The sequence below is a fragment of the Chenopodium quinoa genome, unplaced genomic scaffold, assembly GCF_001683475.1.
Source record: "Chenopodium quinoa cultivar QQ74 unplaced genomic scaffold, ASM168347v1, whole genome shotgun sequence".
NCBI lineage: Eukaryota > Viridiplantae > Streptophyta > Magnoliopsida > Caryophyllales > Amaranthaceae > Chenopodium > Chenopodium quinoa.
This window is the reverse complement of record NW_018745024.1, coordinates 1,870,096-1,895,718: the sequence shown is the minus strand read 5'-3', so window position 1 is coordinate 1,895,718 and position 25,623 is coordinate 1,870,096. Positions and strand designations below refer to the sequence as shown.

At 42.4% G+C, this 25,623-nt stretch overlaps 1 long non-coding RNA gene across 1 annotated transcript; it reads left to right on the top strand.

The window, feature by feature from the left end:
* The first annotated feature begins 277 nt into the window (after positions 1-277).
* On the top strand, positions 278-22,966 carry LOC110708269. The gene is made up of 3 exons (XR_002508678.1): positions 278-584; positions 22,455-22,511; positions 22,599-22,966. It is a non-coding gene; the product is annotated as an uncharacterized LOC110708269 (long non-coding RNA).
* The last annotated feature ends 2,657 nt before the right edge of the window (positions 22,967-25,623 follow it).

Sequence of the window (25,623 nt, the reverse complement as noted above, 5' to 3'; positions counted from 1 at the left end):
GAAAAGTAATAATATCATTAAATAATAGTTATACGGCATTTACAATAATAAAATCACTAATTTAGAGAAAATAACATAACGTTTACAATCAAAATCATAATTAATTTGCATATTTAGGCTATTTAGCATATCTCATATTCCACCGTTTCAAGCTTGATGCGAACAATTTTTTATTGCCTAATTTTGTTTCCTAAGTTAATCAATTAATAATAATTATCAACATGTTTTTTCAAACACTATTTTAATCACCAACATGTTATTTGCAGGATAATATCAATCAATCTAAATATATAAATATGTAGCATGCGATCCACGAGCAAATTAATAAACAAATAAAAACCTGATGATTGCTTTATTTCCGCACCAAATTCATCTTGACAAAAAATGATCATTCCCTCTTTTTAAATTCCTCTGCTCCCGCCTCATCTCCACTTTCCACCTTTCTCACTCTTCCTTCTTCCTCTATCTTTGTCATTTGAAGCTTCATAACCTCCATCAATGGCGTCAACTGTTACACTCAACTCCATTGAAGCTCAGAAATTCGAGAACCTTCCTTCTGCTATCTCCGGCCTCAACCAAATCAGGTTTCTCTCCCTTAATTCCTTTTTAATTGCTCTTGATTTATTTATTTATTTATTGTGATGATTATGATTCATAATTGCAGTGAGAATGAGAAATCAGAATTCATCAACCTTGTAGCTTGATACCTTAGGTGCGACAATTAATCCTTAGTAGAAAATTTATAATAATCGTGAATTATACTCTGAGTTTGCTTAATTACGTTGTCGTGCGAGTTGATTGTTTTGGGTGTTTTTGTCCCTTGGGAGAGTTACAACACGAAAACTGATCCGCAATGAGTTGTACCTGCAAAACAAACGGAGACACCGGTTGGGTGGTGCTCCGTCTCCGACGCACAAGTCAGTAACTTGAAACGGAATAGAGAGAACGGAAATTTAGGTAGGGATCTGCTCGGATTCCAAGCTCAGGTCTTTCTCTAATATGAGAGAATAAGGGTGTAATAAATGATTGTATGTGTCCCCCAAAGTGGGGAAATATCTCCCTATTTATAGGGTCGTTGGAAAATGTGCCCCTACCTAGGTCACTTGACCTAGATTTTGGTGGGTTGCGCCGTTTTACGGCGCTTTTAGGAATCTGGGCCTTTGAAGGCCACCATTTTGGAAACATATCTGAGGGCGCCAAGTGTCAAGAGGATGCTGGGCCACCTGGGCCATCCTAAGCTTGACACGTGGCGACCTCTCAGTGGTCCACGTGTCAAGAGGATGTTGGGCCACATGGGCTATCCTGAGCTCGACACGTGGGGAGCTCTCATTGGTCCACATGTCTAGGGTAAAAATACCCTAAACATTTTCCCCTCACAGGTCGCACGTGCAGGTCACGTGGGGCCTGTGACACGTGTCCACCTCTCATAGGTGAACAGTAACGGGGTAAAATTTTGAATTTCAAATCAAAATTTTTCCCCCAATTTTACTTTCTATAAATAGAAAGTTACCCCCCCTCATTTTCACACTTTACATTTACATTGACTTTTTAGAGAGAGAAAAAGAGAGATTCTAGAGAGATTTTTCTCTGCTCCCGCCTGCATAATCAACGAGTTTCAAGCTTCCGAGTGCTAGCAGTACATCACCCGGTTCACCGGCTGTAGCGGTTTTCAGATTTTCCAGAGTTAAAGCAAGGAAACCGCCTGTACCATTTTAGCTTTTCTCCCTTTCAATTTGCATACCATTTTTTCACCTGTATACCCGGCTTTCTTAATAGAACAGTTATTTTAAATTAAGGATAGCTAGATTGCTCGCCACAGGTAATTGAGTGAGCGTAGCAAAGGCATAAATGAGTTCCCAATCCACCCACTCGGCACTGCCTAGGACACTCAGCTGATCCCCAGGTACGACTGAGTCTAGAACAGGCGGTGCCTCTTCTGGACTGTTGGAACCAATATGCTCATCTCCGAATTCCTCCCTCTCTGTGTCTGTGCAGGATACAATGGCCAGAACGAAACAAACGGCCAGGCGGTCTAAGAGCCGGCGCACCATGAGAGTGCCAGCCGATGAGGTTTTCCCGGATGAGGATCCGAGGGATTTGGAGGGGAGTGGATCCGACGAAGAGGCTCCTTCTACATCCGGGAGCTCTGGGGTAAGAGAGGTGGATGGCGAGGGAGCCGCCTCCTCCAATGAAGCCGGCGATGCTGAGGCCGCCCAAGGTTCAAGAGCAGAATCTTCCGGCTCTGACCAGGGGGAGTTTGCGGCTGACTATCAGCAGCCGCCAAAAGTAGCTAACAACCCCAACCCAAAGAGAACCCGGATGCTGCCGAGCAACATTGCCCTTCTTAACAGCGGGTTCAGGGCTTTTAAGGAGAAACATCCCTTTGGAAGGGGATGGGAAGTTATTGTCCCTCCGACTGATGTTGTAATGGCCTGGGGGGACGACATTGATCATGCAGATGACTACTTCATCTGCTATGAGGCGGTAATAAAAGCTGGCCTCCGGTTCCCCCTCCACCCCGGGATTAGGAAAATCCTGAAGGGGTACGATCTGGGGGTTTGGCAGCTCACCCCAAACTCGTGGGTGAACATTTTAAGTTACATTTCCGCCTGTGAGTTCCAAAACTTGAACCCTAGCTTCTCTGCCTTCGCTCACATGCACTATTTGAGCAAGGCTCCAGGCGGCCATGGGGCATGGTATACTCTGACTACCTTGCCCCAATATTTAATGACTTTGGACAAAGTGTCCAAATGGTCCGGGTGGAAGGACAAGTTTTATTTGATTTCCTCCCCCACCCTAAGACACAATCGGACACTGCGCAGGTACAACACCGAGCCGGCTCTTCTTGGACGCAAATGCCCTCTCCCAGAACTATCTAATAAAGCCCTTGAGCAGATCATGGAGCCGGGATTTTTTGAAACTACAACTGAGCCCATGGGGGATGGGACTCACATTATTGTTCCTAAGAACTGGATCCCCCACCCGGACTTCTTCAAAGATGAATGCTTTTTGTCCGCCTGCGGACTGAGCACAATGTTTTCCAGGGGTAGAATACTTCACACCCGGAACAACTGTTATTTTTATTTTTATCTTTCTAACTTGAAATTCTTGTTATTGCAGAAGAAGCCCTGAAGATGGTTGACTAGGACAAGACTCCTGCTAAATCGGCTGCGCTATTACGCAAGGAGGCGGCTCTTGCCAAGAAGGCAGCCGTCGAGGCAAAGGACAACAAGAAAGGCGGGGTAAGACCGCCTGACTTAATGTTTTCATTTTTTTATATACCGGTTGGGTATACTCATATTTGCTTCTTTCTCAGGAGTCCGCCAAGAGAATCCCTCTATGATTCTCCAAGCTTCTCAAAAGGCAAGGAGATGGTCTGGAAAAGGCTCCGGCTGCCAAAGCCGCAAGAAAGGACCCCCCAAAAACAAGGCTCTGCCCAATCCGGTCGTGCAACGACTGGGGGAAAATCCCCTGCTGTTCTGAAAAAGCTCAGTGAAAGCTCAGAACAGCAGAAGACGCCGGATGCCTCAACGACATCAAAGGGTGGCATGCCACCAGAGGTTGCAGACGGTGCGGCAACCACTGGGGAGGAGAACAAGCCGGAGACCCATCCGGAAGCTCAAGGTAAGGAAGGAACTGAAATACCGTGGCCACTTGATTTCATGAGAATCAAGACCAAGGTTGATTCTTCAAAAGGGTCCGTCAGCAGCCGGCAACGGATGAATGCCAGCTACGCTGCTTCTATCTCATATAACACTACTTTTGATGCAGGTCCGACTTCTGACCAGCCGGACCTTCCAGGCTTCGCAAAACGGATGGTGAGGACCCTCACCCGGTCCGAGAAGGCATCCATACCTGATCTGCAGGTTGTGGACTTTGACCGGATAATGGGCTCTCTGGCTGAGGTACATGGTTGTTCTATCTTGATGTCTTTCATCTTTAATTTGACTAAGTAACTCTTTAACCGACTGCTATTGATTCAGGCTATGGTGAGGGTGAACAATCTCCGGGGCCCTTTCAGGCGGAAGCAAGAAGAGGTAAATGACGCCAAACAGAGGGCCCTAGAAAACCTCAACTTTACTGAACATTCTGATTATATGTGTAATTTAAAGATTAAAGCAGTAGAGTTGAAACAGGAGGAGCTGATCCGGAGTTTAACGGCTGCAAACGATGAAGCTAACAGCCGGGCTGATGACCTTGACAAGCAGCTGAAAGATGCCAAGTATGATCTCAAGGCATTAGAGGATGCTGACAAAGAGAATGCCCAACTCCGGACTGACAATGACCGCCTGAGGCTCGAGCTCATGACCCTGCGCAACAAGCAGTCGGACGAGCTGGCCCGGGAGCAGACCCGGCTGACCGAGGAGAATGAGCGGGACAACTTGGCCCGGCTGAAGATCACCTGGGGCCTCCTTTACCCAGAAATAGACTTTGAAGTCTATAAGCTGAGGTATGATTACGCCACTGAGGTGTATGATGCACAGCAACTGGGTGATGCTCCACCGCCTCGCTTCAAAGACTGGGCTTCTGAGCAGGGATATGAAGTCTCTAATGATGATGAGGAGCAGGCGGATGATCAGCAAGAGGGCCAAGCCAGCCAAGCTCAGCCGGAGAAGACTCTGCCTAAGCCTTAGGCGGTCCTCCCACTTTTCTGCGGCAGTATGCCAACTATGTTGTTTACCGGCTTGCATGCCGTGTTCTGTTGTATCTTTTTACCTACCATGGGGTTGGATTAAAATTTTCACTTTCCTTCTACACCGGATGTGTCCGGTTAACAATTATTCTGGCCTTTGTGCCATTTTATATAAATGAAGTATTCCGACTCAGTCGGATTTTATATATGTCTTTTGAGTGTTTTTTTTTATTTGAATTTTTATTCATCTGTTTGCAATTCTATAGTATTTTTCCTAACTTAAAAAAGCATGCAGCAATTTGCAAACCGGGTGCTCTTGCCCCTGGGCGGCTGTGCGGTTGGTTTAGTGCCAGGCTGATTGATTGGCTTGAAAACACTTGATACTTGGAGAAGTATGGAGTGTTTCTAAGCCAATCAATCACAATGGTGATTTCCCCAAACCAAGTGCACAGCCGGCCATAAAAGCGGGTGCTTTAAGCTTCTTACCCAGGCGGTTAAATTCCGTCTGGGGTTAACGCGTAGCCGTTACACAATCCTTTGCCCCAATAGGGGAAGTGAGTGCAACTTTGGAATAAATAACCCAAGTATGAATTTCTACCAATGACCGACTGATGCATATGGGAATCCGGTATCTGGAAACTTGTTCGCTCTTCATAGGCTATTTTGGTCAGACGGCTATGAGTTGGCCAATTTGGTCGTTTAATTTTTGCCGTCTGCATTGGTACATAGAACTGACATAGTCTGTTCTCTGCGACGATTGCACCCGGAGGGGTGTCGCTGGACACCTTTGTCCATGGTGGGACATGCGATTTTATAAAATGAGCAACCATCCGGCTTTTTAGCCTCAGGTCTTGTTTGAGACCGGTTGTATAGCCACTAAACATTTTTGTGCTTAGTTTTTAGTTAGTATTAGTTTTACACTAAGTATCAAACTTTAGTTTTTTAAACAAGCGGGTCCGTCTGGGTATTACCCAGGCGGATGATCAGGCAGTTGAATAAACAAAGTATTAAATTTAAATGAACAAGGGATCCGAGTATTACCCAGGCGGTCCAACAGATGTAACCTTTACTAAGTGTCAAACTTAGTTAGGCAAAGAAAAATCCGCCTGGGTATTACCCGGATGGATAATTAAGTAATAACTCAATTTTGCAAACAAAGTCTGAATCTTCATTAATTGACTTACTGTTTACAAAAAGTTTACAATCTCAGAAGTAGTACTTTTTTAGATTGTCTACATTCCAAGTTCTAGGCAGACGCCTGCCGTCTGGGGTTTCCAGGCGGTAGGTGCCATCCCTTACTTCTTCATAAATCCGGTAGGGGCCTTCCCAATTGGGAGTTAGCTTTCCCAGCTCATTGGCCCTACCACTTGCCTCCATTTTCCGTAACACAAAGTCATCCACTTTAAGAGGACGTTTGTGCACTCTCTTGTTATAGTCTCTGGTCATCCTCAGACGGTATATCTCATGGCGCAGGACAGCATTGCCCCTACGCTCCGGGAGGGAGTCCAATGCCAGCCGCATGGCCTCCCAATTTGCCTCTTCATCATAGAGCATAACTCCGAGAGTCGGCTCATAATGCTCAATGGGCAAAACAGCTTCAGCATCGTATACCATAAGAAATGGGGTCTCTCCGGTTGCCCCTTTCGCTGTTGTCCGGATGGCCCATAGGACATGGATTAATTCTTCTTCCCATAGGTCACCGACTCTTTCTATCTTAATGACGTCTGAGATGAGTTTGTTGAAGGCTTCAACTTGGCCGTTTGCTTGGGGCCGGCCAACAGATGCAAAATAGCTTGAGATCCCCTGATCTCCCAACCAAGTTTTTAGCTGAGGCGTCTCAAACTGAGGACCATTATCAAACACCATAGACATAGGTACCCCATACCGGGTGATAATGTTCTTCCAAATGAAGGAAATTACGTCTGAGGTCTTGATGTTTTTGACCGCCTCAGCCTCCACCCACTTGGTGAAGTAATCCACAGCCACCAAGATGTAGCGCTTTCCGCCTGGAGCAGGCGTGTAAGGACCTAGAATGTCCATGCCCCATTTTGCAAACGAGATTGGGCTGTGGATGGCCGTCAGATCAGTGGCAGGTCGGTGAATGAGTTTGCCAAATTTTTGGCACTTGTCGCATTCTTTCACCAACTCCTTGGCGTCTGCCTCAAGAGTGGGCCAAAAGTAATGTCGTTTGGCTCTGACGGCTAGGGACCTGCCGCCTATATGAGAGGCGCAGAATCCCGAGTGCAAGTCTTCGAGAACTTCCTTCCCTTTTTCTGGGTGACACACTTCAACAGAGGTTTAAGAAATCCTGCTTTGAAGAGTTCTCCATTTTTCAACTCGAAGCTTGCAGCTCGCTTTTTCAGGACGGCTGCTTCCTGTGGTGAATTAGGGAGCGTGCCGTCTGAAAGATAAGCCCGGATGGCATCCATCCAAGTGGAGCTTCGGTCTAAGGTTCCAATGGGCTCTTCATGTATGCTTCTTTTTTCAAGAACTTACCAAAAGACCGACCGAGGAGTATCACAGCAGGCGGATGAAGCCAATTTGGACAAGGCATCCGCCTGGTTGTTATCGGACCTGGACACTTGATTCAGACGGAATTCCTCAAGTGCCCCAGTCTCTTCTTTGACTGCCTGAAGATATTTGATCGTAGCCGGATGAGTTGCCTCATATGTTCCCTCATACTGTCTAACGACCAACTGTGAATCAGAGTAGGCGTCAATCTTCGTTGCCCCTGCTGCCCTACACATGCGAATACCGGCTAGCAGGGCTTCATATTCCGCCTCATTATTTGAGGCTTGAAACTTAAACCGCAGTGCATATTCAAATTTGTCCCCCTCTGGGGACTCATATATAATTTCTGCACCACAGCCGTTCTTTGTTGAGCTTCCGTCTACATACACTTTCCAAACCTGGTCAAGATTTTCCGGTTGCACCGGTCGGGTCATTTCAACAATGAAGTCGGCAAGCGCCTGACCTTTCACAGCTTTTCTAGGTTCGAAAGTGATTTCAACACTTTGCATTTCAATAGCCCATTTCAACATTCTTCCGGATGATTCCAAAGTAGACATTGGCCGCTTGAGGGGCTGGTCGGTGTAGATTACCACCGGATGAGCCAGAAAGTATGGCTTCAATTTCTTGAAAGTCATATACAGAGCAAGGCCAAATTTTTCTACCATGGGGTACCGGAGCTAAGCATTTTTAAGACATGGCTAATGAAATAGACCGGAAGCTGAACACCGTCTCTCTCAGCAAGGAGGACGGCACTGAGGGCATGGTCTGAGACAGCTAAGTACATGTATAACACCTCCCTAGGCAATGGACTAACAAGTCTTGGCAAAGAGTGGAGGTGTTCCTTCAACCGTTGAAAGGCTGCCTCAGCCTCATCCCCCCATTCAAATCTGGTCTTCTTCCTGATTGCTTGGAAGAAGTAAAGGCATTTGTCACCTGACTGGCTGAGGAATCTCCCCAAAGCAGCCAGGGAACCGGTTAGTCTCTGCGCTTCATTGACAGTGCGGGGTGACTTCATGTCAATCACCGCCTGTATCTTCTCAGGGTTAGCCTCTATCCCCCTTTGATCAATCAGGAATCCGAGAAACATCCCAGACTCATTTCTTAGGATTTAACATGACCTTATGCCGCCTGAGTGTGGTGAAAGTTTCTCGGAGATCAGCAAGGTGATCCGTCTGCTGTTTGGATTTGACTATCATGTCATCAATGTATGCCTCTACATTCCTCCCAATTTGATTTACAAAGACAGTGTTAATCATCCGTTGGAATGTAGCCGGCGCATTTTTCAAGCCAAACGTCATCACTGTGTAACGGAATAGCCCCTGATCAGTGACGAAGGTCGTCTTCTCTTGATCTTTCTTCCACAGGGGTATCTGATGGAAGCCGGAGTAGGCATCCATAAAACTCATCAAGGCGTGACCGGCTGTAGAGTCGACCAGACTGTCGATCTTTGGAAGCGGATAACTGTCCTTTGGACACGCCTTGTTGAGGTCTGTATAATCAACACACATGCGCCAGATCCCATTCGGTTTCTTAACAAGGACCACATTGGCCACCCAGTCGGGAAAATTACAAGGCCGAATGAACCTGGCGTCTAGCAGCTTTTTGACTTCGGCAGCTGCCGCCTGACTTCTTTCCTCGCCGTGGTTTCTTTTCTTTTGTCGGATGGGCTTCTTTTTGGGGTCCACGACAAGTTTGTGGACAACAATATCCGAGATGACGCCTGGCATCTCTTCCACTTCAAAGGCAAAGATGTCTTTGAATTCCTTCAGTAGGAGGTGCAAGTTTGCACCCAAAGTAGCATGAGCAACCGTCCCAACCTTAACAGTACGTTCTGGACGGCTATCATCCAGAACGAGATCAACGCTTTCTCTAGCCGGCTGGGGACGAAGCTCATCAGACCGCTCACCGGTCAGTGATTGCTATTTTTTCTCCTTCTTCACCTCCACCAGCACAGGTGCCTTTCTTTTCTTGCCGGCTGCTGGTGGGGCAGGTGCTGGATCGGCATCATTGACATTGTCAAGGTCTATTGGTTCCTGGACGCCTGGGGTTACAGTGTCCCTGACGGCTGAGAGGTATCACTCACGAGCCGTCTTCTGATCCCCATTCAGGGAACCAACAGTGCCATCATCCTTCTCATACTTGATGAGCATGAGAGATGGGATGATTACTGCCTTGGCTACATTGAGGGTTGGCCTTCCAAGGATAATGTTGTAGGCGGTCAACTCCTCAACGACCAAGAACCTGACGACGATATGTCGCCCTTGGCCCTTCTCTCCCAGCCGGATGGGTAAGTCAATTCTTTCGGCTGGGTAAACCATCCCACCCCCAAAACCTACCAAGGGGTGGGTGACCGGATGCATGCTGCTGATATTGTATCTCAGCTTCTGCAGGCACCGGAGACTGATGATGTCTGATGAGCTGCCGGTGTCAATAAGGATTTGTCCAACCAGCTGGTTGGCAACCTTACATTCAATGACCACCGGGTCATCATGCGGGCGGCGGACGCTTCCCTTGTCCTTCTCAGTGATCAAGACGTCTGGGAAGGAGGAGCTGGCTTCTGCCTGCTCATCATCATCTTTGTTCATCTTTCGAAGATGGCTCTTGGTGCCCCTGATGGTAGGGCCACCACATGAAAACCCGCTTGCTATAGTGTAAACCGGCTCCTTGTCGGTATCCGAACTACTAGCAGGCTGGGGGGTAGTCTTGGAGGACCAACCCTTGTTTTTCTTTTTTGCCCCGGCTGGGGACTTAGAAATATAGGACTTCAGCATCCCCTTGTCAGCCAGACGGTCCAACGTTCGCTGTAGGCTGAAGCAGTCGTTGGTGTCATGGCCAACTTCCTCATGATATTGGCAAAATTTATTTTTGTTCCTGGATTGAACGGAACTTTTCATTGGATTCGGCTTCTCAAGGGACATCCGGTCCTTTATCTCCATGAGGATGGAGTTGCAGTCCTTGTTAAACTCGTACTTTGGGACGTACGGTTTAAATTCTTTTTTCTTCTTCTGGGACGGCTGGTCAGAATCACTAACCGCCCAGACCTCCTTTCTCTTCTTGCTCTCTTCTTTCTTTTTAGCCGGCTGAGCAGGTCGGTTGTCTTTCTGCTTGTCAGACTTCTTAGAGTCCAACTGGCTACCAGGCGAGCAGAGATTGGTAGCTTGAATATAGCTTTCCGCCTCCCTCAGGGCAGCCTGTAGGGTGAAAGCCTCTTTTCTGACTAGGTCTTAAAGGTCGACCCGTCTCTCATACCTTTAAAAAAGTCTGTAAAAGCTACCTCATCAGACAGTCCCTGAATCTGAATTCTGATCAGGTTGAATCGCCTGACATATGAGCGCAACCCTTCTCTCTCTCCCTGCTTAACAATGCTCAAATCAAGGCTTGTTTTCTTAGTAGGGATGTTCATTGAGAAGTTGGAAGCAAACAGGAAGGCAAGCTTCCTGAAGCTGTCTATGGACCCGACTGGCAGGTTGTCAAACCATTGTTGGGCAATGCCCTTCAATGTAGTCGGGAAGCATCGACACTAAGTGGCATCATCCAACCCCTGCAGATACATGAGGTTGGTGTAAGCCATGAGGTGGTCTTCCGGATTGGTGGTACCATCATAGGTACCAACCAACACATTCTTAACCTTGGTCGGCTGAGCCGCCTTGGTTATCTCTCGAGTGAACGCAGAAGGTTGTTCACCCAGGCGCAGCAGACGAAGTTGCCAGTCCAATGGTTGGACATTTGGATATGCCGCCTCACCCCCAAAGAAGGCTGGCTGCATGAAGTGAGGAGGATACTGCCCGTAAGCCTGAGTAGGCACATACGGGACAACTCCAATCATATGAGGGCCAGAATGGACGGTATTACCGCCTGTCTGACTCTCATGCAAGGAGGGTGCGCTCCCTGCAGAAATGTCGTTGAAGCTGTCTGGAAAGTTCGACGTTGAAGCCGACTCAGACAGCGATTGGTTTCTCTTCCGGTTGATGAACTCCCGGGCATCAATAGTTGATTTTTTGCTTCTCACCGGCTGCTGAGGCCGGCGAGTGTTGTTGGTTTTTCTCCCAGGGAGGAGAATTTTTGACCAATCAATGGTCCCGGCTGCCTTCTCCTTTGGATGGGGAGTGGGCTGCCGGTTTCTGACTGACTTCCCCTTATCTAGAGGAGTATTCTTTGCCGACTGGCCTTTACTTGGACCAGCCCGACTCTTGGTGATCAGCTCTGCGATTTCACCCTTGAAACTCGTCATGAACCTCATGAGTTCGTCTCGGGTGACAGGGACTGATCTAGCTGCCATTTGGGTTGCCCCTTCTGGCTGCCCAGAGGGTCGACTTGGACCCGCCTGGGAGGCACCCCGCTCCAGAGTGTCTCTAGGCCGGATGCGTTTAGTTCTGAGAGAGCCGTCTTTGGCTGTAAAAGCTTCGACCTGAGGATCTTCATCCTCCTCATGGTCTGTAAAAACTTCTAGGTCTTCACCCAGACGGTTAGGGGGTGGTACAGACTCTTGAACCATCTTCGAGGTACTCTCCCCACAGACGGCACCAAATGTTTTGGGTGTTTTTGTCCCTTGGGAGAGTTACAACACGAAAATTGATCCGCAGTGAGTTGTACCTGCAAAACGAACGGAGACACCGGTTGGGTGGTGCTCCGCCTCCGACGCACAAGTCAGTAACTTGAAACGGAATAGAGAGAACGGAAATTTAGGTAGGGATCTGCTCGGATTCCAAGCTCAGGTCTTTCTCTGATATGAGAGAATAAGGGTGTAATAAATGATTGTATGTGTCCCCCAAAGTGGGGAAATATCTCCCTATTTATAGGGTCGTTGGAAAATGTGCCCCTACCTAGGTCACTTGACCTAGATTTTGGTGGGCTGCGCCGTTTTACGGCGCTTTTAGGAATCTGGGCCTTTGAAGGCCGCCATTTTGGAAACATATCTGAGGGCACCAAGTGTCAAGAGGATGCTAGGCCACCTGGGCCATCCTAAGCTCGACACGTGGCGACCTCTCAGTGGTCCACGTGTCAAGAGGATGTTGGGCCACATGGGCCATCCTGAGCTCGACACGTGGGGAGCTCTCATTGGTCCACATGTCTAGGGTAAAAATACCCTAAACATTGATCGTTTTAATTTCGGAGAATAATTGGAAATTTTTGAAGTGAAGAAGCTAAGGTTGACTGGAGCAAAATTAAGACTCCTACTGATGATATTGTTGTTGCGTATGACACTATCACCGTTTTCGAAAGGTAGATACAGATTAATTTAGTTGTATTGACTTCGAGACGTTTAATTGTGTGGATCAATCAATAATATTGTGGTTGAATTGATTTGTAGATGAGGCAAAGACTAAGGAGCTTTTAGATAAACTTGTGGTGTTGAAGTTCAATGGAGGTCTAGTAACTACCATGGGCTGTGTTGAGCTCCAGGCCTCCAATCCACTTTTGAGCATAAGTTTTATAAATTTGTGCAGGTTTATTTTTGGAGAAGCCCAAAATTTTGTCTCATGTGTGTAGTCCATGTTGGACTTTATTTAGTGGCTTCCTTTGGAAGCTTTACAAGGTTTTTTTTTTTGGGTATTTTAAAGTCAACCAAAATGAGGTGTCTGGTACAGCAAGTGATACACAAGAAAATTAGGAGGGGGAGGGGGGAGGGAGGAAAGGAGAGGCAAGGGTTTCAAAAAGTGCTTCAGGTTATTTAGGAACAGCTTCCAGAAAATTGTTCGTTGCCGGAAATTCAACCGTTGGATCGTGTTGAAATTTTGACAACTTGTTGAGGACATATAAGGCCTCTATTTGAACGGCGGGATCGTTGATTAAAGCTCTGGTTCGTCCGAAATTTCTTCTGGACGGAAACCTACGTTTTGGTGATATTACCTAGGTTGCACTGATACGTATACGGGTACAAAAACGGATATGGGTACAAAAACGGGTACGGGTACAGGGACGGAATACGGAAAAATCATAATTTCAAAAACCGGGTACGGCAAAAAAAAATCTATAAATCAATAAATTATTTTAAAAAAATCATACAACACACATTAAAAGAGAAACTACATAGTACTTAATTCAATGTCTTAAACAACACAAATAAGAGAGGTCGATTCAAGCTTCAACGATCAAACTGTTTTTCAAATCTGGCTTAGGTTGCAATCTCCAAATAAAATAAGAGCTAGGATTCAAGATTAAAAAAGAAAAAATAAAAACAAAATCACCTACTAAATACTAACCTGTGGGCTGTGGCTACCACGAATTGAAACAAAAAAGAAAAACTATAAACTAAAAAGAAGGAAAAAAAACCAAAACTTAATTGTTCAAAAAAAAAAACTTCAATCAGATTTAACATGAAGAAAAGAAAAGGGAAAAAAAAAGTGAAAGAGGAGCTAGGAAGAGTGAGAACAAAACTTCGTTGCTGGCCTCCGGTCGCTAGTGTCGGCTGTAGGTGTCGCTGGTGGTTACTCTTCCAACGAATCATTAACGACCTTCATCAATTTTAGGGTTTTATTTCCAGACTAATCGAATTGGGTAAGTAAAAGATGTTTTTTTTAATGGGTTGGCTTTGATTTTTGGGTGGTTACTCTTCCAACGAATCATTAACGGCAAAATCTTGGCAAAACGTCCCCAAAACGTCCCCAGATCTGATCCTACCCGTATCCAAAAAGCATTCCCGTACCCAAAATCAAGGGGACGCCATGGGGACGTATCAGGGCCGTACCCGTACCGTACCCGTCCCCGGTAAGGGAGACGGCTCAAGTCTGGCGTACCCGTGCATCATTGGATATTACTCACTTTTGCTCTTCTTCTTGTTAATCTCCTATGGTATGATGTTCTTTGTGGGTTGTAATTGTTGTGAACAGAATTAAGTTCATTTTCCCCTCAATTTTATCATATTAAGAGAATAAAGGGTAAACACCTCACGTCTCGTGGTTTTTACTCCACATTGAAGGGGTTTTCCACGTAAAAGTTCTGTGCGTTATTTGCTTTACATTTCTGTTTTATTGCTACCAATTTGCTATCCATATGGTTATATGCTGGATGAACTATTTTCTTGACTATTTGTGGTGAATTGGGATTGTTGATCTTGGTTGATAGTCTTGGAGTAGATCCTAGTGGGTGTTGTGTATACTACTCGGGTCCTACAGTTGGTATAAAAGCCGGAATTTAATTTGACACAGTATGAAGTCGACTAGTGGTAGTTCGTGGTTAAATTAAAACCAACTAATTATTTAATTTGGAGACCTATGATGGAATATTTTTTATATTGTAAAGACTTACATGAACCAATAAAAACAACCACAAAGATAAATGGTAGCATTGTTAAACCAACAAAACCTAAAAAGATGGATGATAATGATTGGGTAAAGTTGAAAAGGAAGACTTTAAGGACGAGGAAGTACTAATGAAGGTTTGATATGTATTTCCAAATACATATCAAACCTTAAAAATATTAAAAAGTATTGTAAGCACATGGGGGTGAGAGAAATGAGGAGAGAGATTGGCAAGTGGGACCAGTTTTTAAATGTACCACTAGAAGCTTATATAATATCATTGACTATGTAGTGATATTAATTCTATGCGTAGTTGGTACCACTAAATGAATATATAGTACCATTGAATGAATATATAGTACTACTGAATGTTCAATGATACTATTTGATCACCTAGTGATACTATTAATTATCAAGTGGTACACTTAAATTCAGCACGTGGGGGTGAGAGAAAAGGAGGAGAGAGATGGGTAAATTCCATGAGAAATGTCTCAAATGCCCCTTGATATGTATATACAAGTACCTGTCAAACCTCCCTTTAGAAGGCCTCCTTTAAGGACTATTAGAAAATGGATTGATATTAGCATATTCAACCATGTGTCACAGGGATCCGACCCATATGATTTGTGGAAGAAACTTGAAGGTCTTTATGAAAGGAAGACCGCACATAACAAAGCTTCATTGATTAAGAAACTTGTTAATTTGAAATTGAAGGGTGGAAATACAATTCATCATTTTTTGAGCATCTTAATGACTTTTAGGATATTATTTACAAGTTGACTACTATGAAGATTGTTCTTGATGATGAATTGCAGACTTTGTTCTTATTGAGTTCCTTGCCAGTTGGGAAACTTTGGTTGTGACTATTAGTAACTCTACTCCGAAAGGTGTGATATCATTGGATGTGATCAAAGAGAGCATGTTCAATGAATAAATCTGACAAAAGGAGATGGGAGTTAATAATTCACAAGCTCTTGTTGTTGAGAACAGAGGAAGAGGCAAGAGTAGGGGTCCCAAAGGCCATGATAACTCAAGGAGAAGGCCCAAATCCGGTGATGGAAGAAATGTGACTACATGCAACTACTGCAAGAAGCATGTTCATATCAAGAAGTATTGTTTTTGTTTGAAAAACAAACAGAGAAAGAAGAATGATTCACAGAAAGAGGGAGATGATAAAAACACTACAACAACAGCTTCTAAGAGTGATGATGAGGTCACTTTGATTTGTGCAACCATTGAGTGTCATCATGTTGTCAGTTCAGACACAGAGTGGCTTGTAGATGCAGGGGGCTTCATACCATTGTGTTCCCAGGAGAGAGTACTTCATAAACTACAAGTCAGGTGACTTTGGTAGTGTGAAGATGGGAAATCAGAGCTCAGCAAGCATTGTTGGGTTAGGTGACATTCATGTGAAGATAAGTGTTGATTACGTGCTTACATTGAAGAATGTGCGTCATATTCCATATCTACCCCTTGATTAGTTGTCTTCTAACGTTCTTGATTTATAGGGCTTCCGACATACATTTGGTGATGGTAAGTGGAAGTTGTCTAAGGGTTCGATGACAGTTTCTCAAGGCGAGTTGTGTTGCTCTTTGTATAAGACATACTTGACTATATGTTCTGGTGAGTTGAATGTAGTTGAAGAGAAGAATTCTCCTAATTTTTGGCATCAAAGATTGGGACATATGAGTGACAAGGGATTGAAACTTTTAGCATGTAAATCATTGATTCCTGTTGATAAAACGGTTTCTCTTGACCCTTGTGATCATTGTTGGCAGGAAAGCAGCATAGACCTTCCTTTTCTACGAAGTCTACTAGAAAGAAAATAAAGTTGGATTTAGTACACTCTGATGTTTGTGGTCCCATTGAAATTGAATCTCTTGGTGGCAATAGATATTTGTCACTTTTATTGATGATGCTACTCAAAGAACTTGGGTGTATATGTTGAAGACAAAAGGCCAAGTGTTTGAGGTTTTCAAGAAGTTTCATGCCATGGTAGAAAAGGAGACCGAAAGAATGCTAAAATGTATTCAAACTAATAATGGTGGTGAGTATACTTTGAAAGAGTTCAAGTATTATTGCTCATAGCATGGCATTAGACATGTGAAGACAGAGCCCGGTACACCTCAACACAATGGAGTTGTAGAAAGGGTGAACAGAACCATTGTGGAGAAAGTGAGATGTATGCTTAGAATGTCTGATCTTCCTAAGACATTCTAGGCTGAAGCACTTTAGTGTGCGGTATATTTGATTAACTGTTCTCCATCGGTTCCTCATGGACTTGACATTCATGATAGAGCAAGGAAGGGGTGTGATCCTTCATATTCACACCTGAGAGTCTTTAGATGCAAGACATTTATGCATTTGCCAAAAGATTAGAGATCGAAGCTTGATTCCTAGACTAACCCATGTGTTTTTGTCGGCTATGGTGATGAAGAGTATGGTTTAAGACTATATGATCCTGAAAAGAAGAAGGTTGTGAGAAGCAGAGATGTAGTATTATTTGAGCATGAGAAGGGTGCAGATCTTCTGAGTACAACGTATACTTCTACTTCTGAATTTTCTTTTGATACTACTGATGATGCCTCTTCTCGTATACCTCTTGTAAATCAACTAGCATATGAGAATATTGTGAAGAATCATGAAGATGTTGGTAAGGTACAACCTGATGGTGATGTACCAATTCATGATGATGATGGTGTTCATATTGATGAGTCTTCATCATATGAGGAAGAAGTTTATGATGAAGAGATTCATGAGCAGGAGGGGAAACCTACCCCTCAATTTGAGGATACATAGGTTCAAAGGTCAACCAGAAAGCGCAAACCTTCAACAAAGTATCCAAGCTCAGATTTCATTCTACTCACTGAGGGTGGAGAGCTAGAAAACTATCAATAAGTTTTGTCTTTTGAAGAAAGATTTGTGGCTTGATGCAATGAAGGAAGAAATAGAGTCCTTATAGAAGAATGAAACTTATGGTTTCTGAAGCCTCCTAAGGGCAAGAAAGTCTTGAAAAACAGGTGGGTTTTCAAGAAAAATAAAGATGGTGAGAAAATAGTGAAGCGCAAAGCTAGACAGGTGGTAAATGAATGCAACCAGAAAAAGGGAATTGACTTTGATGAGATCTTCTCTCATGTTGTCAAAATGACTTCTATTAGAATTGTGCTAGGATTAGCTGCGTCTTGATCTTGAGTTGGAGCAGCTTGATTAAAAGAAGGATGATGAAGTTACCATTAGGGAACTTTAAAAAATACACACAAGGGTCGGCTGAAGTTCGTTTATAACCATTGCTTGTCATAAACAAATCAAATTTCCTGTACCATTGCCTTAGTACATGTTTAATCCCATAAAGACTCTTTTTCAGTTTGCAAACAAGCTTTTCTTTCCCTTTCTCTTCAAATCCTTTAGGTTGCTCCATGTAAATTTCTTCATGCAAGTCACCATGAAAAAGGCAGTTTTAACATCAAGCTGCTCCAACTCAAGATCAAGACTTGCAGCTAATCCTAACACATTTTTAATAGAAGTTATTTTGACAAAAGGAGAAAAGATCTCATCAAAGTCAATGCCCATTTTCTAGTTACATCCCTTTACCACTAGTCTGGCTTTGCGCTTCGCATTTCTTGTTCTTGAAAACCCATCTGCTTTTCAAGACTTTCTTGCCCTTGGGAGGCTTCAACACCTCATATGTTTCATTCTTCTGTAAGGACTCTATTTCTTCCTTCATTGCATCAAGCTAAAGATATTTCTATTCAAGAGACAACACTTCTTGATAGTTTTCTAGCTCTCCATCCTCAGTGAGTAAAATGAACTCTGAGCTTTGATACTTTGTTGAAGGTTTGCGCTCTCTGGTTGACCTTCGAACCTGTGCATCCTCAAGTTGAGGGGTAAATTGCTCGCCCTGCTCATGAATCTCTTCATCATGAACTTCTTCCTCATCTGATGAAGACTCGTCAAGATCAACACAATCATCATCATGAAAACCGTCATCATCATGAACTGGTACATGACCATCAGGTTGTACCTTACCAACATCTTCATGATTCTCCTCAACATTCTCATCTGTTGGCTGATTTATAGGGGTTATAGGATAAGAGACATCATCAGTAGTATCAAAAGACAATTCTGAAGTAGAAGTATACCTTGTATACAGAAGATCTGCTCCCTTCTCATGCTCAAAGAATACTACATCTCTACTTCTCACAACCTTCTTCTTTTCAGGATTATATAGTCTGAAACCATACTTTTCATCACCATAGCCTAAAAAAACATATGAGTTAGTCTTGGAATCAAGCTTCAATTTCTGATCTTTCGGCACATGCCACTACTAGAAAAAAGCCCAATTCCGACGGATACAGAAATCCGTAGGAAAAATCCGTTGGAGAATATACCATTTACGACGGAAAATTCGTCGGAAATGGTATATTTTCTGACGGATTAAAATTTCGTCGTAAATTTCCGACGAAATTTAGTAAAAAAAAAAATAAAAATAAATGAATAAAAAAGGAAAACCCTAATTAAAACACGGGCCTCCCCCCCACCCCCCACACCCCATTTCATTTCAGCACTCTCTCTCTCTATCTCTCGTTCGCCTCTCTTATCTCCTCTCATCTTCTCTTTCTCTTTCTCTCTCCTCTCCTCTCCTCTCCCCTCTCTTCTAACTCCCCTTCTATCCTCTCCTCCTCCGCCTTCTCATCTTCTCTTTCTATTTCCTCTCCTCCTCCCCTTCTGACGGTGGTGGTGGGTTTAAAACAAAGTAATGGTTTAAGGTGAAATTCGACCATGAAAATACTAGATTTAGTTTTTTCGTTGTCGAATTTGGCCTTATTAAACCAAGTTCGAGGTTAACTTCAAAGCTAATTCAAGTTTAAGGTATGTATGTATTTTTTTAATAATTTTTGGGTTTCCGGCCACCGTAAGTTTGAGGTTAAGTTCGGTCAGGGTTGGGTGTTATGGGTGGGTGGATCTGGGTTTGGCGAGGGTGTAGGTGTTTGTTTTGTCAAAAAAAAGGGTGTAGTGGTGGGTAGATGGGTAGGCTGTTGTTGGGTTGGGTTGGGATTTTTTTTTTCTTTTTTTTTGTTTAATTTTTGGGTTGTGATAGTTTGTTTTGATGGTGGTGGCGGCGTTGGTGGTTTTAGGTGGGTGGTGGGGTGGTTTTCTTAGGTGTGTGTAGGTTAGGGTTAGGGTTACGGGACGGGTAGCGTGGGTGGTGGAACGGGATGGGTTAATTAGGGGGTTGGTGGTGTAGGATAGTGGAACGGGACGGGTTAGGGAGTTGGTGGTGTGGGCTAGTGGAACGGGACGGGTTAGAGGGTTGGTGGTGTGGGTGGTGGAACGGGACGGGTTAGGGGGTTGGTGATGTGGGCTGGTGGTGGGGAGTTAGTTAGGGGCTGGTGTAGTGGCGGTTGTTTGATGTGGGTGGTTGTGGCGGTTGTTTATTTCGTGGTTGGTGGTGGTTGATACGCCGTGCCGTGGTGACGCGACGTTTTTTTTAATTTCTTAAAAACAGCTTCTGACGGAAATTTCCGACGGATTTTCTTGGTGCGGGAAAACCTCCTTCGACATAAAATTCCGTCGGAAATTCTGTCGGAAAATTTTCCGACGGAATTTCTGTCGGAAAAAGACAAATTTCCTACCAAAGCTTTTCCGACAATCGGTTACGACGGAATTCCGTCGGAAATGGGTTTTTTGACGGATTTTGGGGTGGTTCCGACATAATTTTTCGGTTGGAATTGACCCTTTTCTAGTAGTGTGCATAAATGCCTTGCACCCAAAGACTCTCAAGTGTGAATATGAAGGATCACACCCCTTCCATGCTCTATGAGAAATTTCAAGTCCAAGAGAAACTAATGGAGAATGGTTGATCAAATACGCGACACAATGTGCTTCAGCCTAGAATGTCTTAGGAAGATCATACATTCTAAGCATACATCTCACTTTCTCCACAATGGTTATGTTCATCCTTTCTGTAACTCCATTGTGTTGTGGTGTACCGGGCTCTGTCTTCTCATGTCTAATGCCATGCTGTGAGAAATAATACTTGAACTCTTTCGAAGTATACTCACCACCATTATTAGCTTGAAGACGCTTTAGCTTTCTTTTTTGTCTCTCTTTCTACCATGGCATGAAATTACTGGAAGACCTCGAACACTTGGACTTTTGTCTTCAACATATACACCCAAGTTTTTCGAGTAGCATCATCAATGAAAGTGAAAAATATCTATTGCCACCAAGAGATTCAATTTCAATGGGACCACAAACATCGGAGTGTACTAAATCCAACTTTGTTTGCTTTCTAGTAGACTTCCTAGAAAAGGAAGGTTTATGCTACTTTCCTGCCAACAATGATCACAAGGGTCAAGAGAAACTGTTTTATCAACATGAATCAATAATTTACCTGCTAAAAGTTTCAATCCCTTGTCACTCATATGTCCTAATCTTTAATGCCACAAATTAGGAGAATTCTTCTCTTCAACTACATTCAACTCACCAATACATATAGTCAAGTATGTCTTATACAAAGAGCAACACAACTCGCCTCGAGAAACCGTCATCGAACCCTTAGACAACTTCCAGTTACCATCACCAAATGTATGTCGAAAGCCCTCTAAATCAATAACATTAGAAGACAACTAATCAAGGGGTAGATATGGAATATGGCACACATTCTTCAATGTAAGCACGTATTCAACACTTATCTTCACACGAATATCACCTAACCCAACAATGCTTGTTGAGCTCTGATTTCCCATCTTCACACTACCAAAGTCACCTGACTTGTAGTTCATGAAGTACTCTCTCCTAGGAACACAATGGTATGAAGCCCCTATATCTACAAGCCACTATGTGTCTGAACTGACAACATGATGACACTCAATGGTTGCACAAATCAAAGTGACCTCATCATCACACTTAGAAGTAGTTGCTGCAGTGTTTTTTATCATCTTCCTCTTTATGTGAATCATTCTTCTTTCTTTGTTCCTTTTTCAAACGGAAACAATACTTCTTGATATGATCAGGTTGTCTTCTTGCAGTAGTTACATGTAGTCACATTTCTTCCAATACTTGATTTGGACCTAATCCTTGAGTTATCATGGCCTTTGGGACCCCTACTCTTGCCTCTTCCGTTGTTCTCAACATAAGAGCTTGTGAATTATCAACTCCCATCTCCTTTCTTCTGATTTCTTCATTGAATGTGTTTTTTTTTTATCACATCCAATGATATCACACCTTTCGAAGTAGAGTTACTCATAGTCACAACCAAAGTTTCCTAACTGGCAAAGAACTCAATAAGAACAAAGCCTACAATTCATCATCAAGAACAATCTTTATTAGTCAACTTGTTAATAATATCCTAAAAGTCATTAAGATGCTCAGAAAATGATGAATTGTATTTCACCCTTCAATGTCAAATTAACAAGTTTCTTAATCAATGAAGCTTTGTTATGTGCGGTCTTCCTTTCATAAAGACCTTCAAGTTTCTTTAACAAATCATATGGGTCGGACTCGTGTGATACATCGTTGAATATGCTAATATCAATCCATTGTCTAATAGTCCCTAAAGTCTTCCTTTTCAACTTTACCTAATCATTATCATCCATCTTTTCAGGTTTTGTTGGTTTAACAATGCTACCATTTGTCTTTGTGGTTGTTTCTTTTGGTTCATGTAAGTCTTTACAATATAACAAATCTTCCATCATAGGTATCCAAATTGAATAATTAGTTGATGTCAATTTAACCATTAAACTACCACTACTCGACTCTATATTGTGATAAATTAAATTCCGGCTCTAATACCAACTGTAGGACCCAAGTAGTGCAGGTTTTACTGGTCCTCATATACATGATGCCCTCCTATACATGTCAAAGTGACTTATGTTTCCGATCGAGAAGCTCATTTTACAATGTTGATGACTGTAAATGATTACATATGATTCTTCTTTTACAAATCAGGTCAATGATTTCAAGTCAATTGAGAAGTTCAAAATTTTCAACACCAACAACTTGTAAGTACGGTGTGGTAATTTGGAAATTTGTTATAGATCATTTCTATAAGCTATTCTTTCTTACAGGTTGTTGATGGAGTTCAGGTTCTTTAACTAGAAACAGCTACTGGTGCTGCAATTAAGGTACTAATTTTGCATTAAAGATCTTATTTGTATGTATTAGTACCAGGAGAGTACATATTAAAACAAACGCTTCTGTTTTTGCAACAGTTCTTTGGTAATGCTATTGGTATAAATGTGCCTTGCTCGATCACGATTTGCTCCTTGTCCAGGTTACTTAACCTACAATTAGAAATGTTACTAATTTGTATTCTAATACATGACATGTTTTACAATGTTATTTGGTTTACTACAGTTGGATCTGTACACTGTTGTTAATGGCTTTGTGATAAAGAACCGGGCTAAAATCAACCCCACTTCAGGAAAGTTCTTTGATTTTTGATGGTTTTAGGTTCTTAGTTAAAATTAAATGTTCGTATGAGCAGGTCAGCAACTTCTTTAGCCAGTTTACGTTTAAACCTGTACCACTGAGCTAGATTGATTTAAGGTGACAAGAGATATGTGGTTTGGTGCTGAAATTGCTCTCAAGGTAATAACCTTATTTTTTTATCTGTTGATATTTGCTAGTTTATTCAAATTAAATTGCTCTCAAAACACCTCATCCCCAGATTTTCATTGCAAGATTTTTTATGAAAAACATTAAGGAAAGTTGAAAGTTGTCTATCAGACCTTGCCTCTCCGGATCTCTATTGCCACCCTTCGATGTAATAAGCTCCAGTAATTGTGCCATTTGCATATGAATACTATACATTGTGTAAGGAGGGTGATCCCATCGTAAAAGGGTCCTTCCTTAGATGCCCATGGCTATTTAAAAGCCTAGGACTTTACACTTGTTAGGGTGTATTAGGATTTGAATTCCTGACTGTTTGGGGGACCTCGAATTAGAATTGATCTTGTCATCACGCTTTTTTTTTATAAGAAACAAGTAGGGAGTCAACTTGACTGTGTCGCTCTGGGTGTTGCGCGCATCTCAATGAGTCGCGCGCGCCAGGCGCGCGTAACTGATTGAGTTGTGCTGGTTTGCGGTTTGCCTTATACGAAAACGCGATTTTAAAACTTCCATAACTTTTTATTGCGAAGTCGGATTAGGCGTGTGAGATATCATTGGAAAGTTATGAATGTCTACTTTCTAATGCCGTTAGAATTAGGTTATAATATTTTATTGATCAAAAGTTATGGCTGTTAGAGTGCAAGGGTGTCGGTTTTAGGGCCCGGTTTAGTGTTTTGATCATAACTTCTTTGTTTTGGCTCGGAATTAGGCTTATAATATACCGTTAGAATTCTCTTTGAAAGGGATATCCATCTGTATAGGACTTTCATAGGAATTTAATGTTTGTTTCAACTGTTTTGCTCGCTTTTTCAACAATGTAGGTTCCATTGGATCCAATCATTGCATTTGACGCATTTGGGTCCGTTATTAATCAAGCTTAAACATGTATGAACATGTTTTAGGCCTAATTAGTAATCATACAAGGCTCTAAGATAAATTGGTTTCAAATATGGGTTTTAACTTACTTCATAATTCTTTTCATAGTCCATAAACATTTCAACTTTGATCTAACATGAAGAACGGATTTTTGTAACATCATCGCACTTCTTTTTGGGACAAGAGGCCAAAAGTAGGTGTCTACACATTGGAAATGAGATGATTATGAACTGTCCTGTGTGTCCAATCCAGTTGACTGATGTGCAATTTGTCTGTTGTCTGATAAAAAAAGTCCAATCCAGTTAACTGATGTGCAATTAACAACTTCCATTTGCAAAATACTTCATATGTCATTAGCCTATTTGCAATTTTTATTTTGAGCAATCACATATTTCCTGCTAAATTTAAGCAAATGTAGGGTTTTTTAGGTATTGAAACACATCCACCTTATATTGCAACAAGGAAAAGTGACCAATAGAGCCAAGTATAGAGTGAAACTGGAAATTTCAAATGGTGTAGTAATCGCAGACAAGGTTAGCAATTTAGCACTCAACATCGATACATACATTATTAATTGATAATTCTCGAGTATTTATTTAAAAGAGTTGCTTCCTTCTGCAGGAAATCAATGGAACTGAGGGACCCTTAAAGTGTTGAGTATCATTGGACCGAAACATACATGATCATCTGACTGATCTTTCCTGTATAGTAATTTCATGGCTCATATATAAGAACGAGGGACAAGTTAATTGAATTTTAATTTTTGGAGATGTATAGTTTGTTTAACAATTCTTTAGCAAAATTGACATCAAAACTTAAGGAGTTTGATTTATACACATTTGTTTTTCTGTTGGTGACAAGTGACACATCTTTTTCTTTCTCTCCTATAGGGTAAGGCACCAAAACTTAAGGAGTTTACATAATTTAATACTTCATATACGCTTTTCTAGATACATAATATGAACCCATTGCATGTGTAAGGAGGGAGATCCCATCGTAAGGGGGTCCTTCCTTAGATGCCCATGGCCATTTAAAAGCCTAGGACTTTACACTTGTTAAGGTGTAGTAGGAATTGAATTCCTGACTGTTTGGGGGACCTTGAATTAGAATTGATTCTATCATCACGCTTTTTTAATAAGAAAAAGTGAAGTAGGAGTCGCCAATGAGTTTTGGGAAAACTCATAAACCTCGTTCATGCCTTTCTTCCATGAGGAGTTCATGGAATAATTAGCACGAATCGTAAGTTTACCCATGCCCAAATTGGTCTACATAAACCAGAAATGAGTTCGGGAGCGAGGGTACTAAAATAACGTTCCTTTTAGGGAAGAATCGTTATCCTAGCCCTAATATGGCCTCTACTAGCTCTTCCTTTTTTACAATTTCATCACCAAACAATATATGCAACGCGATACCTAAAACTAAGTTAATTGATTTTATTTACACACATTAATTCATGTACGAATTACATTGCAACGTAGTTATTCTTTATTTAATTAAATTCGTGAATATGACAACTAAACAATATTCGTCTTGGCTTAAGTGATCAACCAACAATTAATTATTCAATTCTAATCTTATTTAATGCAAGATACTATGTGGAATTAATTAATTAAACCTTTTAAAGTGATCAAGCAACACTAATTAATTAATTAAAGTTCTTTTAAACAAGAAAATAAAAATTATTTATCTAAGTGCTCGGGAATTTACCACTTCTCTTTGCTAGATCTCCGTTTAGAACACTTATGGACA